The following is a 15,836-nucleotide window of genomic DNA, read 5'->3' as shown; positions in this document are numbered from 1 at the left end:
TTTGAGAAGTTGAATCTAAGAAGTTGAGTTTTCCCATATATTCCCTTCAGTTTCAAGAGTTGAAAGACACAACAGAGAGTGTGTGTGTGTGTGATTATTTTGTGTCCTTCTATTAATGAACTCACTCAACTCTCATGACAACCCTATGAGCTAGATATCGCTTTGTTTTACTTTTTAAAAAGGTTTTTGAAATCATATATTTAGGCATCAATATAAAGAGAGGAGGTGAAAAATCTGACTCTCTGGTAGGGTATACAGAGACATTTGTGCTTCCCTTTTTGGCTATCAGCCTATTGAAAGAATAGAACTCAAGAAATTAGAATTTCCTTAGGTATCTTTGGCTGGATAAGACATGACTAAGTGTTGGGTCATGTAGAGCAGGAACTTATCTCCTGGAGAGAGATTTACAATGCTTCAGATAATTTTTGCAGAAGAGACTAAAAACTGAGACAGTGTTGGGCAAGGGACTACTCCTTGAATAGACAGCTTAGTTATGTATATTTCTTGCTTTCTATTGAAAAGCTAGCTTCATGTCAGGTCCCAGTAGATGGACTTGAGACATGTGGTTACTGGGTTTCTTTGTTTTTTTTTCTTTTTTTTTTTTTTTTAATAATATGACTACATTGAATGAATCTCCATTTTCTGCTTTTCACACTTCAAAACTAAGAAGGAGAGCAGACCATCACTGGAACATTGCTAACCTACCAGGGACTTACAGAAAATGGATTCTTTCTCCCGCCGAACCATCAATGGTTGACAGATATCTAGCTTGGAGAGGGAACCACTGAACCCCTCTCCACTCTACAAACTTAAATGCTGACTTGATTGAACTCATTCAGGTCTTGTACAGGCATCTGTCATTGTGTGAGTTTATAAGAACAGCTGTCCTATCATGCCAAGAAGAGATTTTTTTCACTGTCATCTGCACTGATCTCTGCTCTTACATTTGTCATGCTCCCCTTTTCACAGTGACTCTGAGCCATGGGAGTAGACAGTATGAGGCAGATGTTCCATTTGTGGTTGAGAGCTCCATGGACTTGTATTCTCTGTGTTTTGGGCAGTTGTGAATTTTTGTGTTAACTCTTCTGGCTTCATGATGAGGTCTAACTGTGCTAATCGCTGGAGATAAGAGTTTAGTGAACATTTTAATACTGTGTCAATTTATCAAAAACAGTAGTAGTATGTTTATACCCAGAGCCTCTGAGGATGCCAACTATGAGTTTTCAGCAAGATCTGTAATATCAGGACTGTGTTTTTTTTTTAAGTTTAGTTAGAAAGCAGTTACCACCAAAATGTTCATGCCTCTATATGTACCTGTAGTGGCTGGTTTTGTGTGTCAACTTGGCACAAGCATCTAAGAAGGAGCCTCAGTTGAAGAAATGCCTCTATGAGATCAAGATGTAAGAAATTTTCTCAGTGGGGGATGTCTCAGCCCATGGTGGGTGATGCCATCCCTGAACTGGTGGTCCTGAGTTCGTTAAGAAAGCTAACTGAAGGCCGCGGTGGTGGCACACACCTTTAATCCCAGCACTCGGAGAGGCAGAGGCAGGTGGATCTCTGAGTTCGAGGCCAGCCTGGTCTACAAGAGCTAGTTCCAGGACAGGCTCCAGAAACTACAGGGAAACCCTGTCTTGAAAAGCCAAAAAAAAAAAAAAAAAGAAAGCTAACTGAGCAAGCCAGTAAGCAGCACTACTGCAGCACTACTTCCATGGCCTCTCTATCAGCTCCCGCCCCCAAGATCCTGCCTCTTTTGAGTTCCTGTCCTGTCTTCCTTCAGTGATGAACAGCAATGTGGAAGTATAAGTCAAATAATCCCTTTCGTCTCCTATTTGCCTTTTGATCATGGTGTTTTGCAGCAATAGAAATCCTAACTAAGAGAGCCCTAATGGAATTTATCATCGTACTGATCCTTATTGTAGTTCATAAGGTTCATGACTGGGTAACACTGGTGATGAGTTTTATCTACCTTGGAAGTCTGCTCAGCACCTCTAGTACTATGAAAGCCAGCTAAAGGGGTGTCGGGGGGACTTCCTGGTCAATACCAACTCATTTTTTTCATGTCCTGTGATGAAAATGTATGATACTTTCAGTAATAAGGTCTTACAATTAGGTTTTACTGTTCAACCAAGATCAATAGCAATAGTCTGACCAACAATTTGAGAGGAAGTATTTCATACTAGGCCGTGGGCTTTTTATTGGCAGTATGCTTTCTGGGAGGAGTATTGCTTCCCATATGGTGTAACTCCTATTAATCTCATCTCACATCTCATATGGTGTGTGTGTGTGTGTGTGTGTGTGTGTGTGTGTGTGTGTGCGTGTGTGTGTATAGTAAAACAGTGTATTTCCATTTGGCATTCTCAAATATTTCAGTTTTAATTATTCCTTCCCCAACCTCCTCTTCAATCATACCCTCTAATCTTCCTTCCATTTACGGTCAACACAAATTATTTTATATGGTCTAAGGGAGAAGTTGGAAGGGATTGGGGAGTGGGGAGTGTATCTTGGGAGATTTAGGAGGTCAAATGGGGGCAGAATATTACCAAAGTACATGGTATACATGTATAAAATTCTCAAAGAACTAATAAAATATTGGATTAATTTTTTAAGGGAGTAGGAGAGAGCTATGTTAAAGGATAGTGATACATCTATAGTATGTACTGACTTGCTTCTCAAGAAAGACTTGTCACTATTTCTTATTGTGACCATTTTTTGTTAATGAAAGAATCTGAGAGTATGATATTCTATCTCTTCTCTTGTTACTTTCACTTGTAAGTAGAAGGATTGATATAAACACAAAGCATCTAACTCCATATATCTTCATCTTAAAACTTAGTGTGTCTCTCACATCAACCAGTGTTCATGCTGTTTGGCCTTTTTTCATTGCTAGAAGGACTATCTGGTGCAGGGGTCCAGAGGCAAGTCAGAATATGAATATGAACACTTTATCAGACACCTCTGGTGGGAGCACAGAAAAGCACTGCAGAAAAGGAGTAGAGGCAAGCGGGGAGAAAAATAAACGATGGCCACTGGCATTCCTAAGTTCTTTGGAACAGTTACCTGGCATCTGTTTATATGATAGGGAGAAATATTGCCCCTATGACCAAGCATTTCTCTGTTTTATATCAGACAAGAAACACTCTTTTGTTGGCTGAAATACACATAAAACCTAGAATTCTTTGCTTTCTTAAGATCTTTGAAATGGCAAATGAAACCCTGAGAGCAGCGGGACTGAGGGACTGGAGAGCTCTCCAGCTGCATTTGTTTCCAGAGAAGCTGAAAATCAAAAGACCAGCAGTGTTGCATTTCCAAGCACTTGAACTCCAGAGAGTTTTGTTTGTAAGAACTTAGTTTTATCATTTTTTTCCCTCTACATAAAAGCTGGAGGTTAAGCAATTGAGCTATCTTGGTTTAAGAGAAGAGGGTGAAAATACAATTGACAGGATTCTTTATGAGTGTTTGTCTCTATGCAGATGACAAATGAAGTACAGGGTTCATAGAATCTTTCTAGCAAGTGTGTTATCATCATTTTCTATGATACATAGTGCAGAAATCATAGAAGAATGTGTGTGGTAAACAGGTATCAGTAAGCATGCCAGCAGGGACCAGTGTGGTAGAGTCAAATGTCAATTTTCCTTCCTATATGTTAGATGCTTCCTCATAAGTGGCTCCATGTCTTTGTAGAGTCAAGTACACAGAACTACAAGAAAATGGTTTCTTTTCACTTGAAGAAATCACTTCACTAGAACTGGCAAACCGAGACTTAAATTCTGTTTTTTGTTATTTTGTGAGTTGATTTTATCTCGTTAGTTATTAAATGAATTGCAAGATGCCAGGAATAGTCTGAGTACATAATTATAAAATATAGTAGTACCAAGTTTAATTCTCAGCTATTGTTACTGTTCTTCTGCAATCTGAAAGAAATGGAGTCACAGAGATAGCATTTGCTCTCTCACAGATCTAGTAAGCTGTTGAGCCAGCATTCAATCTAGACTAACTCTGAGGGATTTAACATAGTTCTTCTCACACGGCACTACTACATAATTGGTATGATTTTGTGCACTTTAAATATATTTTGTTTTAACTGCAGTTTATGTGGGCATAAATGACATAATTTAGAAAAAGAGTTAACTTCAAAATATTATGACAGGCCTTTCTCTTCTATGTGTACAGAATATAATACTATAGAGATAAACGACTCATGAAATACTGTTTTTATGATGTTCTGTTTTGTTTATGGAATTACAAAATATTACTTTACTATTTTTATTTATTATGTGATGTAACTGTACATCGTAAATGTTATTTAAAATATAAAATGGCTGACTGTTATAATTCTAAATACTAATTACCCATACATCCCATAAACTATGAAATAGTACTAGTAAATTTCCCTACTCATGAGTGATAGAGATTTAGAGAGGAGAAGGTTGAGGCATAAGTAGAATAATACTTGTAGGAATATCACTTACTAATTTCTATGAAATTCTAATATCAAAGGGCTGGAGAAATGGCTCAGTGATTAAGGTGAGTTGCTATTCTTGCAAAAGATCAGATTCAGTTCCCTGGACTACTCTCATGGTGATTCATAATAACCAGAAATCTAGTTCCCAGGGATCCTATACACTTTTCTGACTTCTGTTGGTACAAGGCGTATACAGGGTGCACATACACACAAACAGCCACTCATGCTTAGACAAAAATAAACAAATTGAAAAGAAAACAAAATTATAGCATCTGATAGTCTCTATTGTTGTTTCTTATTTTTCTTTCTTTTATTTTTTTCTTGTTTCTACTTCTTCCTTTTTCTTGCTCATATATTATCAAATCAAGTTATAATTTTATGTTAGTAATGTAACTTTTGAATGAGGATTTAAAGCTTAGTGAGTTCCCACTGGATTTATAGTCTGAATAAATTCCTGATATAGAATCTATATTCTGTTTTATTCTTGGATAACTATCATAGAAATGTCTTGTTTGTATATTAATATATATTAATAAGATGTTGTATATCTTAATATTTTATTTAAAGAATGTATTGTCGATTTGTGATACTTTCATTTTACTACTCTGTGCTTTTTAAATTGTGGTCATTCTTTAGCATACTTAATTTTTAAGTTTTCTAGAATTTATTTATTTAATTTTTCAGTTGATCAATAGCTTCATTAATTTTATGCCTTTTTATGTGAAGTACGCAACTAAGATCATATATTTGTGTCCTCTGTATTTCTCATTCTTTGTAAACTAGGAAAATTGCTATATCATTCTTTTTCACTTTAGCTGTGATCTAAATATTTTCTAATACCAATCGTATTATTTACTCAACAACTTATTTAATAGTATTAAATGTATCTTTCCAAATGCATTATCTTCCTAGTCATCAATATTTTATCATTCATTAATTTTGAATGCAGTTGCACTGGCACAGACCCCAAATTCTGGAAGACAGTGTTTGCATCCAAACACTTGGGCAGGTGAGTCCTTTACCCCTAGGAAATAAAGGAATGTAGAGGTCACACGAGTGTTCATGATATACGAGAACTTGTATGATCAGGGAAGGAACCACGAGAAATGACAAAGTAGTACTTCCCAGTCTCCAGACAGCCAAGGCCTATTAATATACAGCCTCCAACTACACATATAAACTCTCCTGCTCCCGCTCTCTTCTGCTTCCTCAGAGGAAGGAACAAATGATGGCAAAGAAAGATAGAGCAATCAAGACATCTTTGTTCCTATTTTGGAAGCCCACAGTGTGTGGACATGAAAGCACATGCAAAGAAGTACACGAACAGAACTTTCTTAACGAGTATTTCTGTATATCCTGTCAACTTTCTACTGGAATGCATTTCTGTCACTCACAAGAAAACTTCAGATGACAAAACCTGCTTTGGCATCTAAGGAAAAAATAAGGATTTCCAGCCCAATCAAGAGAAAGTAATTCTAGTGAGCAAAATTCTGAATATAATGTAAATTCAGGTTATCTTTTATTGTTTGTGGGAAAACTTGAAGGGGAAGCCTAGCCCAAAACCTTGTTTTGTAAGGCGTGTCCCCCTTGGTTTAAAGGCGTGTCCCCCTTGGTCTAAAGGCGTGTCCCTCTTAGGCGTGTCCCTCTTAGGCGTGTCCCCCTTAGGCTAATATTGACTTATAAAATCTTGCGGGCCTGCGGCCTGCCTGCTCTTTGTTTTCCTGCCCTCCTCGCTGGAACCTTGGATTTGTAAGTTCCCTTTCCTTTCCTTTATTAAAACTGACATATATATATTAAAGCTTGTCTGGTGAATCATAACTGCCGATCAACCACGCACCTTCATTTGGCGTCCAACTAGGGCATTTGGGAGCCTTCAGCTCCAGTTCCCACACTGCGTGGCAGGGATTCGGCCTTGGGCTCTTGATTGCTTCAGAGCAGTTTCCCAGACTAGCCTGTCCCAGCCCCGCTTGTACGGAGCAAAGGACGTGTGTGTGTGTGTGCGCGGGTGACTCAGTCCGAGCTCGCTAACCCCTCAGGCAGCACCAGTCCGGGCTGAGTTCGGCCTGGGCCCTGACCTGCCGGAGACTAGCGGTTACTGCCGGAGTCCCAGCATTCGAGCTCCGCTGGTACTGCAGACTCGGTTTGGCCGAGCGGTTATTGCCCTAGCGACCTACTGGCAGGGAACGGTCATTTCAGGTAAAATTTCTTTTGATTAAAAAAAAAAAAAATGTCTGACCATATCACCGTTGAAAGCTTCTGCAATCTATTTAATTATACTATGGTAGAAATATTACAGGATACATATGATATTCCCATAACTTGGATGTTTATAGGGCTTGCAATTTTTCTCGTATTTGGTTTCTCCCTTACATGGTTTGAAAATAGAAAAATGATAAAGTCCTTACAGAATGAAACCAGGATTCTTAGGACAGAGGTTGAATGCTTAAGAAAGGGCACAACTGTTTTGAGTGACAACTTTAAGTCGGTCGAGGTATTTGCAAAAACAATTCAGACTGACACCAAGAAAGAGTTTGAAGGTCTCAAGGAAGGGAATAGGGCTTTGTCTGATATGACTCGGTCAAATGAGCAAAATTTAGAAAAACTACAGTCTGATATTAAGGAGAGACTCATTGCTGCGGAGGAGAGAACAGCTGATTTGGATCGTAAACTTCAGTCCCTGTCTGAAACATTATCAGAGAGAATTAAAACTGCTGAATGTGAAAATCGGATTTTGTCTAAAGGATATGACAGATTGGCTGAAAGATTGTCAATACAAGAAGGCACAATTCATGCCATGAAAATTCTATCCAAGGATGAGATACTAACTCTACTGGACAAACTTCATGTTTTGGAATCCTCCATGAAGGCCTTGGAGCATAATTCTGGACAGGAGATCCAGGCCTTACAGAAGGCAATAGTAAGCAGATTAGAAAAGATTGAGGAAATTATAGAACAGGAGCAAATGGTACAAAGGCGAAATTTAACTCCGTCAATGAGTAAAACTCTCCGGGATAATTTCCATAAAGTTCTACCTGCCTTTCCAATAGTAACGTCAGAAAAGGTGACTGGTTCCAAAAACCCTAAAGTCATCAAGGAATATACATGGGAACCCGTCCGTATGAATGATCTCAAAGAAATTAAACAAGCTATTATGAACTTTGGGCTACATTCGTCCTTTGTTAGAGAGATGCTCAAAACTTGGTCTATAAGCAATAAGGCAACGCCCCATGATTGGGTACAATTAGTATCAGCTGTTCTAGAGAGTGGGTCACAATTAAATTGGAAATGCATGTTCAGACAAGAGGCTAAACTTTTAGAACAGCAGGAAAGAGCAAAGGGAATTGAGATCTCCCTAGATCAAATTCTAGGTGAAGGACTTTTCTCCGATCCTCTGGAACAAGCGAATTATGATGAACACACCTTATCCATATGCACTACAGCAGCTTTAAAGGCTTGGGACAGGGTTCAAGACCCAGGACAGAGACTGGAATCATATATCAGAGTTAAACAGGGTCAGAGAGAACCCTTTAGTGATTTTTTACAAAGGCTAACTAAAGCTGTACAGATAGGGATATCTGACCCAGAAGCAAGACGTATAATAATTGAATCTTTGGCTTATGAGAATGCCAATGTGGAGTGTAAAAGGATCCTGGGGCCTTTAAAGATGAGATCAGCGCCCTTGGACGAATGGGTCTTACATACAATGAATGTTGAATCATTTGACTATGGCACTGAAGCATGGGTCGAAGAAGCAATTTCTAATGCAAAAAGGAGGCATCAAGTTACCAAATGTTTTAATTGTGGCAAGATGGGACATATTAAAAGGAATTGCAGACAACGGATTTTCAGAAATAATAATAATAATAATAACAATAATAATAATAATAATAACAATAATAATAATAATGCCTCTTCTAGAAATAACAGACGTAGGAGGACTCAGCCTTCAGGTATATGTAGGAGATGTGGAAAAGGCAGACACTGGACAAATGAGTGCAGGTCAACAAGAGATAGACAAGGCAACCTGTTGCCACTGGGAAACTCAATGGGGGGCCTCTCGCAGGCCCCCATGGCGAATGTGGTCCAGTCATTTCCAGTTACTGCCGAGAACATGCCTCGTCAAGAAAATTAGAAAGCCCCATGCCTGCTGTTAAAAGCAAAAATGGCCTGAAAGATGAGTTACGTGTATTTTGGCAGACTTTTATAAATGAACAAAGACCAAAGTTAAGAGTGTGTGTAAATGGCATTTTTATTACTGGCCTACTGGACACAGGTGCGGATGTAAGTATCATTACTCCAGAATCTTGGCATCCGTATTGGCCTCTTCAGGATGTAAATGTTCAGTTCCTGGGAATTGGAACCCTATCTCAAGTAAGGCAGAGCACGAGATGGGTTGAATGCATAGGGCCAGAAGGACAAATAGGAAAATTAAGGCCATATGTAGCCAATATTGCAGTGAATTTATGGGGCCGTGACCTGTTGCAGCAATGGAATACCCAAATTAACATTCCTGCTGCTTCTAGAGCCTCTATCACCGAGGGAAATATTAAAAGATATTACAGAAGGCGGAAACCGGCTGTTCGGGCTGTACAAGAATGCAAAGCAATTGATGGCCCTTCAGAGATACGAACAGCACTGCCTCTAAAATGGTTGACTGAGAAACCAATATGGACAAAGCAATGGCCATTAGCTGAGGAAAAGTTGCAGGCTTTAGAACAGCTGGTACAAGAGCAATTAGATGCTCGACATATAGAAGAATCTACCAGCCCTTGGAATTCTCCTGTATTTGTTGTTAAGAAAAAATCTGGTAAGTGGAGAATGGTGACAGATCTCAGGGCTATCAATAAGGTTATTCAACCTATGGGCTCTCTGCAATCTGGAATTCCTCTGCCATCTTTATTACCAAAAGGATGGCCTCTCATAGTAATTGATTTAAAGGATTGTTTCTTCACTATACCTTTACAAGAAAAAGACAGAGAAAAGTTTGCCTTCACAGTGCCTACTTATAATAACTCTCAACCTACAAGGAGATACCAGTGGACCATCCTCCCACAGGGCATGTTGAACTCTCCCACCCTGTGCCAATATTTTGTAAATCAACCATTGCAAATAATACGCAAGCAATTTCCCAAGTCTATAATTTATCATTACATGGATGATATTCTGTTATCTGATTCAAACATGGCTACTTTAGAAAGACTGTTTGAAGAAGTAAAAATACTTTTACCTAAATGGGGATTGCAGATTGCTCCTGAAAAAATTCAGAGAGGAGATTCTGTTAATTATCTAGGTTATAAAATCGGTTTACAAAAAATTAAGACACAAAAAGCACAAATTAGGAGAGATCGGTTACGGACTCTCAATGACTTTCAAAGGTTGTTAGGAGACATTTCCAGCTTACGACCAGCTGTTGGCATAACACCTGATATGATAATTCATTTAAATAAAACCTTGGATGGTGAAAAAGACTTAAACAGTCCCAGAGAATTAACAGCTGAAGCAGAAAAGGAGCTGAGAATGATTGAAGAGAAATTACAAGAGACACATGTGGACAGGGTGAATCCAGAGCTCAGTTGTATTCTCGTCATATTGCCTTCCAAAATTTCTCCTACAGGAATTTTAATGCAGAGAGATGATATTATCTTAGAATGGATCTTTTTACCACATAAACCAAGTAAGAAAATAAAAACTTATGTGGAAAAAGTCTCTGAATTAATTATAAAAGGCAAATTGAGACTTCGTCAACTAGCAGGCATAGACCCAGCAGAAATTATAGTTCCTTTCACTGCTGATGAACTAAAAAAATTGTGGGAAGATAACGAACCATGGCAAAGAGCTTGTGCTAATTTTTTGGGAGAAATCAATAACAACTATCCGAAAAGCAAGAGGCTTAACTTTATAAAGAGAACTTCTTGGATTCTCCCCCGAATCATCCGTGATGCTCCAATAACTGGAGCACGTACATTTTATACTGATGCTAATAAATCAGGGAAAGCAGGTTACAAATCAGAAGATTTGAGTAAGGTGGAACAAAGCCCTTATGATTCTGTCCAGAAGGCAGAATTATATGCCATTCTTATGGTGGTAAGGGATTTTAAAGAACCGCTTAATATAGTTACTGATTCACAATATGCAGAAAGAGTAATCTTACATATTGAAACTGCTGAATTTATACCTGATGATACAGAACTAACCTCATTGTTTATCCAGGTACAAGACATGATCAGGAACAGGCTTTGCCCTATGTATATAACACACATCCGATCTCATACGGGTCTGCCAGGTCCTCTAGCAAAAGGTAATGCAGAAATTGATCAATTGTTGATTGGTAGTGTGCTGCAGGCCTCTGAATTTCATAAAAAACATCATGTCAATAGCAAAGGCTTGAAGAAAGAATTTTCTATTACATGGCAACAAGCTAAGGAAATTGTAAAGAAATGCCCTACTTGCTCTTTTTATAACCAAACACCACTGCCTGCAGGGGCTAATCCAAAGGGCACTCAAAGGAATGAAATCTGGCAGATGGATGTGTTTCACTTTGCAGAATTTGGCAAATTAAAATATGTACACCACACCATTGACACTTATTCAGGTTTTCAATGGGCAACTGCTTTAAGCTCAGAAAAAGCTGATTCAGTAATCACTCATTTATTAGAAGTTATGGCCATCATGGGTATACCTACACAAATAAAGACAGATAATGGTCCAGCTTATGTCTCTAGGAAAATGAAACAGTTTTTTGCTTATTACAATATTAAGCATGTTACAGGTATACCATACAATCCTACAGGTCAAGCAGTCATAGAAAGATCAAATAGAACTATAAAGGATATGTTAAACAAACAGAAAGGGGTGGAAAATACCCCTAGAAATAGGTTACATAGTGCTTTATTAACCTTGAATTTTCTCAACGCTAATGAGAAGGGGACAACGGCTGCAGAAAGACATTGGATAATGGAAAAGTCTGCTGAATTAAATCAACCAGTTTATTTCAAGGATGTGCTGACCTCGCAGTGGAAGCCAGGAGATGTGCTGCGTTGGGGAAGGGGTTTTGCTCTTGTCTCCACAGGAGAGGAAAAATTGTGGATACCGTCAAAATTAATAAAGGTTCGGTTTGAAGAGAAGAAGCCCCTTGGAAAAGAAAAATAATTCATTCACAAGGATGATGATCATACTGATGGTAAGAAAAGCATATAGGTTGGGGGCAGGGTTCTTTTCTTATCTCCACAGGAAACCACTCATCTTCAAAGAACTTAAGGGACCCTGGATATTTAAATACTGATGCATGGACACTAGTTACAACCTAATATGGATCAACACAGAACCCGAATATGTTTAGTAAGTATAAAACATTTTTTTACATATATACTGTGCCTTTATTTATATGTATATAGAGCTGGTTTTGGAGTTGGACTATGGCTCAGTCCTTCTTCAATTCCAAGCCTGTTTATAAGGGATATCTCAGAGTTTCTGTCTCAGGTCAGGAGCCATGAAATGGGACAGAATAATAATAGTAATAATAATAATAATAATGATAATGATAATGATGATGATGATGATGATGATGATGATACTTGATAAACTTTCTTTGCCTTTCCTCATATCTGTCTGTCTTTATTATACCTTTCATCGAATATATATGTCTGTATATGTCTTTGTAGATAATGTTTACCTTTCCTGTAACAAACAACAAATTTTCCTTCAGTAATCTTTGAAGTTTCCAGGATGAAGATGGGGCCCCACAACATCAATTTCACCTGGTTACTATGACGTCATGTTTTTAATAGCGCTAAAATTAGACCTTTTTTTGGTTTTTTTTTTGGTACCAACTACACAAGACAGTTTCAAATGGTGTACAATTTTGACAACACTCTGGCCGGACCTCCTCAAAACACTCAGAGGCTAGTTACAATTTCCTCGACCAAATGTTATTCTGGGAATTTTACCATCATTTGCTTTCATGGAACCCCCTGAGAAGAACGTCGCCCCCATGTCAGCTAGAAGCAATCTTAGAGGACGACGCCCCCTCTCCCAACAGAGTTTGCCCTCTGGTTTAGGGACATCATTTAGTAGATGGTATAGGGTTGAGGGGATGGGGGAGGTATTATATGGACTCAGGGATGTTTATGAAAAAAAAAGGGGGGGGATTACCTGGTTTGATGGGATGATTAGTATTTGTGAATTATTGTTATTAGAAAATTGCATTGGTGTTGATTCTTGTATATTGAACATTGTATGTGAGTATGCTTCTACCTCTATTGTATGAGAGTATGCTTCTACCTCTGTTTAAAACAATTGTTATATTGAGATATTTATCATATTGCAATGTACATTTCTACCTCTGATATTATTTGTATAATGACATTGTTTATGTTGGGGGATATTGTCCTCATTTATTGCACAGTTGTTTTTCAGGTTTTTTAGATACATAGAAATTATATTTAGTATAGATAGTATAATCTTTGACCTCTTTGAAGAGCTGTAGAACATGGCCTTTAATCTAACCTAGAGTTTGGTACTTATGAGACACAATCACTCCTGGCAACACCACTCTACTCCCGAGAGAATGTTGAGCACCAAAGACACTCCACTGGGAGCTTGTCTTCTTCTTGGCAGAAGTGGCCTTTAGGCAAAGAAAAAGCCCATACCTCGACCACTGACAGAGTTTCAGAGTATCCGTAAATGGATAAAAACAGGATTGTCTTATCTTGCCAAGACAGGGTTGGACAGTTCTACAAAAAGTTCCTTGCCTTTGAAAAATGTTATGTCAGTTGTGTTAGGCCTTAGCCAAAGTTGGTTGCCTCAACATTGCAAAACGAAACTTTGGGTGACTGCCCAGGTAGTTAGTTGTCTCTGTCATTTGTTGCACATTTTGGAAGTTTCTTGTTTGTACTTCCTGGTTGCTTAAGTAATATTACTTCCCTTCTCAGATCTTTGATGGGGTTGAAGATTAGATAATTGTAGTTACCCTCTACATTATTTAGACTCCTTGAAATAGAATGCTTAGTAAAACTTTTGTTATATGTTTCTTCTTAATATTGTTTGTAATTTTATATTTATTATTTGTTCCTATTGAATATAGTTGTATTTGGTTTGGTTCTGTCTTATTTAGACAAAAGGGGGAGATGAAGGGGAAGCCTAGCCCAAAACCTTGTTTTGTAAGGCGTGTCCCCCTTGGTTTAAAGGCGTGTCCCCCTTGGTCTAAAGGCGTGTCCCTCTTAGGCGTGTCCCTCTTAGGCGTGTCCCCCTTAGGCTAATATTGACTTATAAAATCTTGCGGGCCTGCGGCCTGCCTGCTCTTTGTTTTCCTGCCCTCCTCGCTGGAACCTTGGATTTGTAAGTTCCCTTTCCTTTCCTTTATTAAAACTGACATATATATATATTAAAGCTTGTCTGGTGAATCATAACTGCCGATCAACCACGCACCTTCAAAAACTTATTACTGGGATTATAACATACTTGTTAGTCTCTAAATGTGAATTTTTCATAAGTCACTGGTTTCTAAGTGCAAGCAGCAGCATTGCTTGAGCAAAGGCAGGGATTTCTTTGTGTTTGTGCACAGTTAGGAGAATTCTACCTGTTAAGGGGCACCTTTACATTCCTGTATGCTTCCCTATAATGCACAACGTAACTTGAATAGAACGGGGCTGAACATGGAAATTCACATGTGATTAAAAGCACTAGAAAGTGGATTCTAGTGCTTCACAATGCCCTGTAAACTTTGAGAACAAAAATAGCTGTGTCTGGATTTTCTGTTTTCATATTAAGAATGATTGGAGTACAGAACTTCCACATGTGTGGTGGAGGTAATGAGGTATTCTATCACAAAGAACATTTAAAGGGCCTGTTAAGAATGGTTAAGTATTATTCATATTATTACTAGTGCATTTGCATTCTCACTGATACAAATACTCAGTACCATACCATCTTTTTCTCTATCAGAATAAATATGTGTATGTCATATTAAAAGATAAATTGTAATATAGGGCTGGATAACATGCAGAAGCTGGGCTTCTGATAGCCTCACTGTTCCATTATCACTATTGCTCAAGGGTCACAGAAAAGAATGTCACATTTTCCTGTCTTCAAAAGTCTCAGCTTCCCACATACATTCTTCTGAATCTCAGATAATAAATTTTGTGACCAAAGCCAGTGGTCCTTGGGCATCACACATACTAAAATAATGATTTGCTCAAATTGAGGAACAAATCTGCCAAGACTCCTAAATTATGTCTCATAGCATTCAAATGCTATGAGACCAGATTACCTCAATTACATGTGAATAAATTAATGCACAGAAAAATCCTTTGAAAGCTTAGAATATGCCTTCTTTCTGAATAATTTCACTCAACGTGCTCAGTTAACAGACAGCACTAGTTAGCAACATTTAACTGACTCAGCAGCTCTCAGTTCACTCTACAAACACCTATTTCTGGCTCCTCTAACTTTTGGATTTCGTAGACCTTGCTTCTGATTTTACTAAAATTCTCTTCCCACTATCTATAATTTACCAATGTTTTCCTCATGGCACCACCCATTACTGTTCTTTGCTCAATTTCACCCATTTTTCAGACCTCGTTTTGTATATTATGCTATCAGAAATGCCTTCCTTGAGTGCGTATGGTAGATTGGATCCCACTGATGTGTGCCCCATTAGCTAACATAAAATTAGCAATTCTCTGCTATTATTGCTTTTGTGATTAAATAATATATGTTAGAAATAATAAACTATGCCTTTTTGTATTAACATTGTTGTGTTGTGACTCAGCATAGTGTCTAGTGAAGAAAAAGGCATTTAATAAAGAATAACTGGATGAACAAGTAAATAATATCACAATTATGATTTGCTAATGATGCAAATCACATTACTGTTGCCAATGAAGCTACAATAATAGCTAGCACTAATTTCTATATAAGCACCATCAAGAAATAGGAACAGCAAACAGGAAGAAAGTAAATATAATAAATGCAACATTTTTGAGAAAATGCATTTCAGGAAGAATCATAGCAATATGATTGTGGTTTCTTGTCTTTGTGCTGTTAATTCCTGGATTAATTTTTGAGAATTTTTGTTACAGTTTTATGCCTTAGTTTTCTAATGTTAAGAGGAAATACCATGGCTATGGTAACTTACAAAAGAAAGCATTCAATTGTGTGCTTATGCTTCCAAAGGGTTAGAGTCCACGGTTATCAAGGTAGGGAACATGACCCAGGTAGGCAGACATGATAAGCATGCTGCTGGAAGTAGCTGGCAGCTTACATCTGATTAGCAAGCATGAGGGGGAGAAAGAGGATACATCCTCCATCAAGACCATACCTCCTAATCCTTCTCAAACAGTTCAACAAACTGGACCAAGCAGTCAAACAAATGATC

The sequence above is a fragment of the Arvicola amphibius genome, chromosome 1, assembly GCF_903992535.2.
Source record: "Arvicola amphibius chromosome 1, mArvAmp1.2, whole genome shotgun sequence".
Taxonomy (NCBI): Eukaryota; Metazoa; Chordata; class Mammalia; order Rodentia; family Cricetidae; genus Arvicola; species Arvicola amphibius.
The sequence above is the reverse complement of the archived record's forward strand: the minus strand, read 5'-3'. Positions refer to the sequence as shown.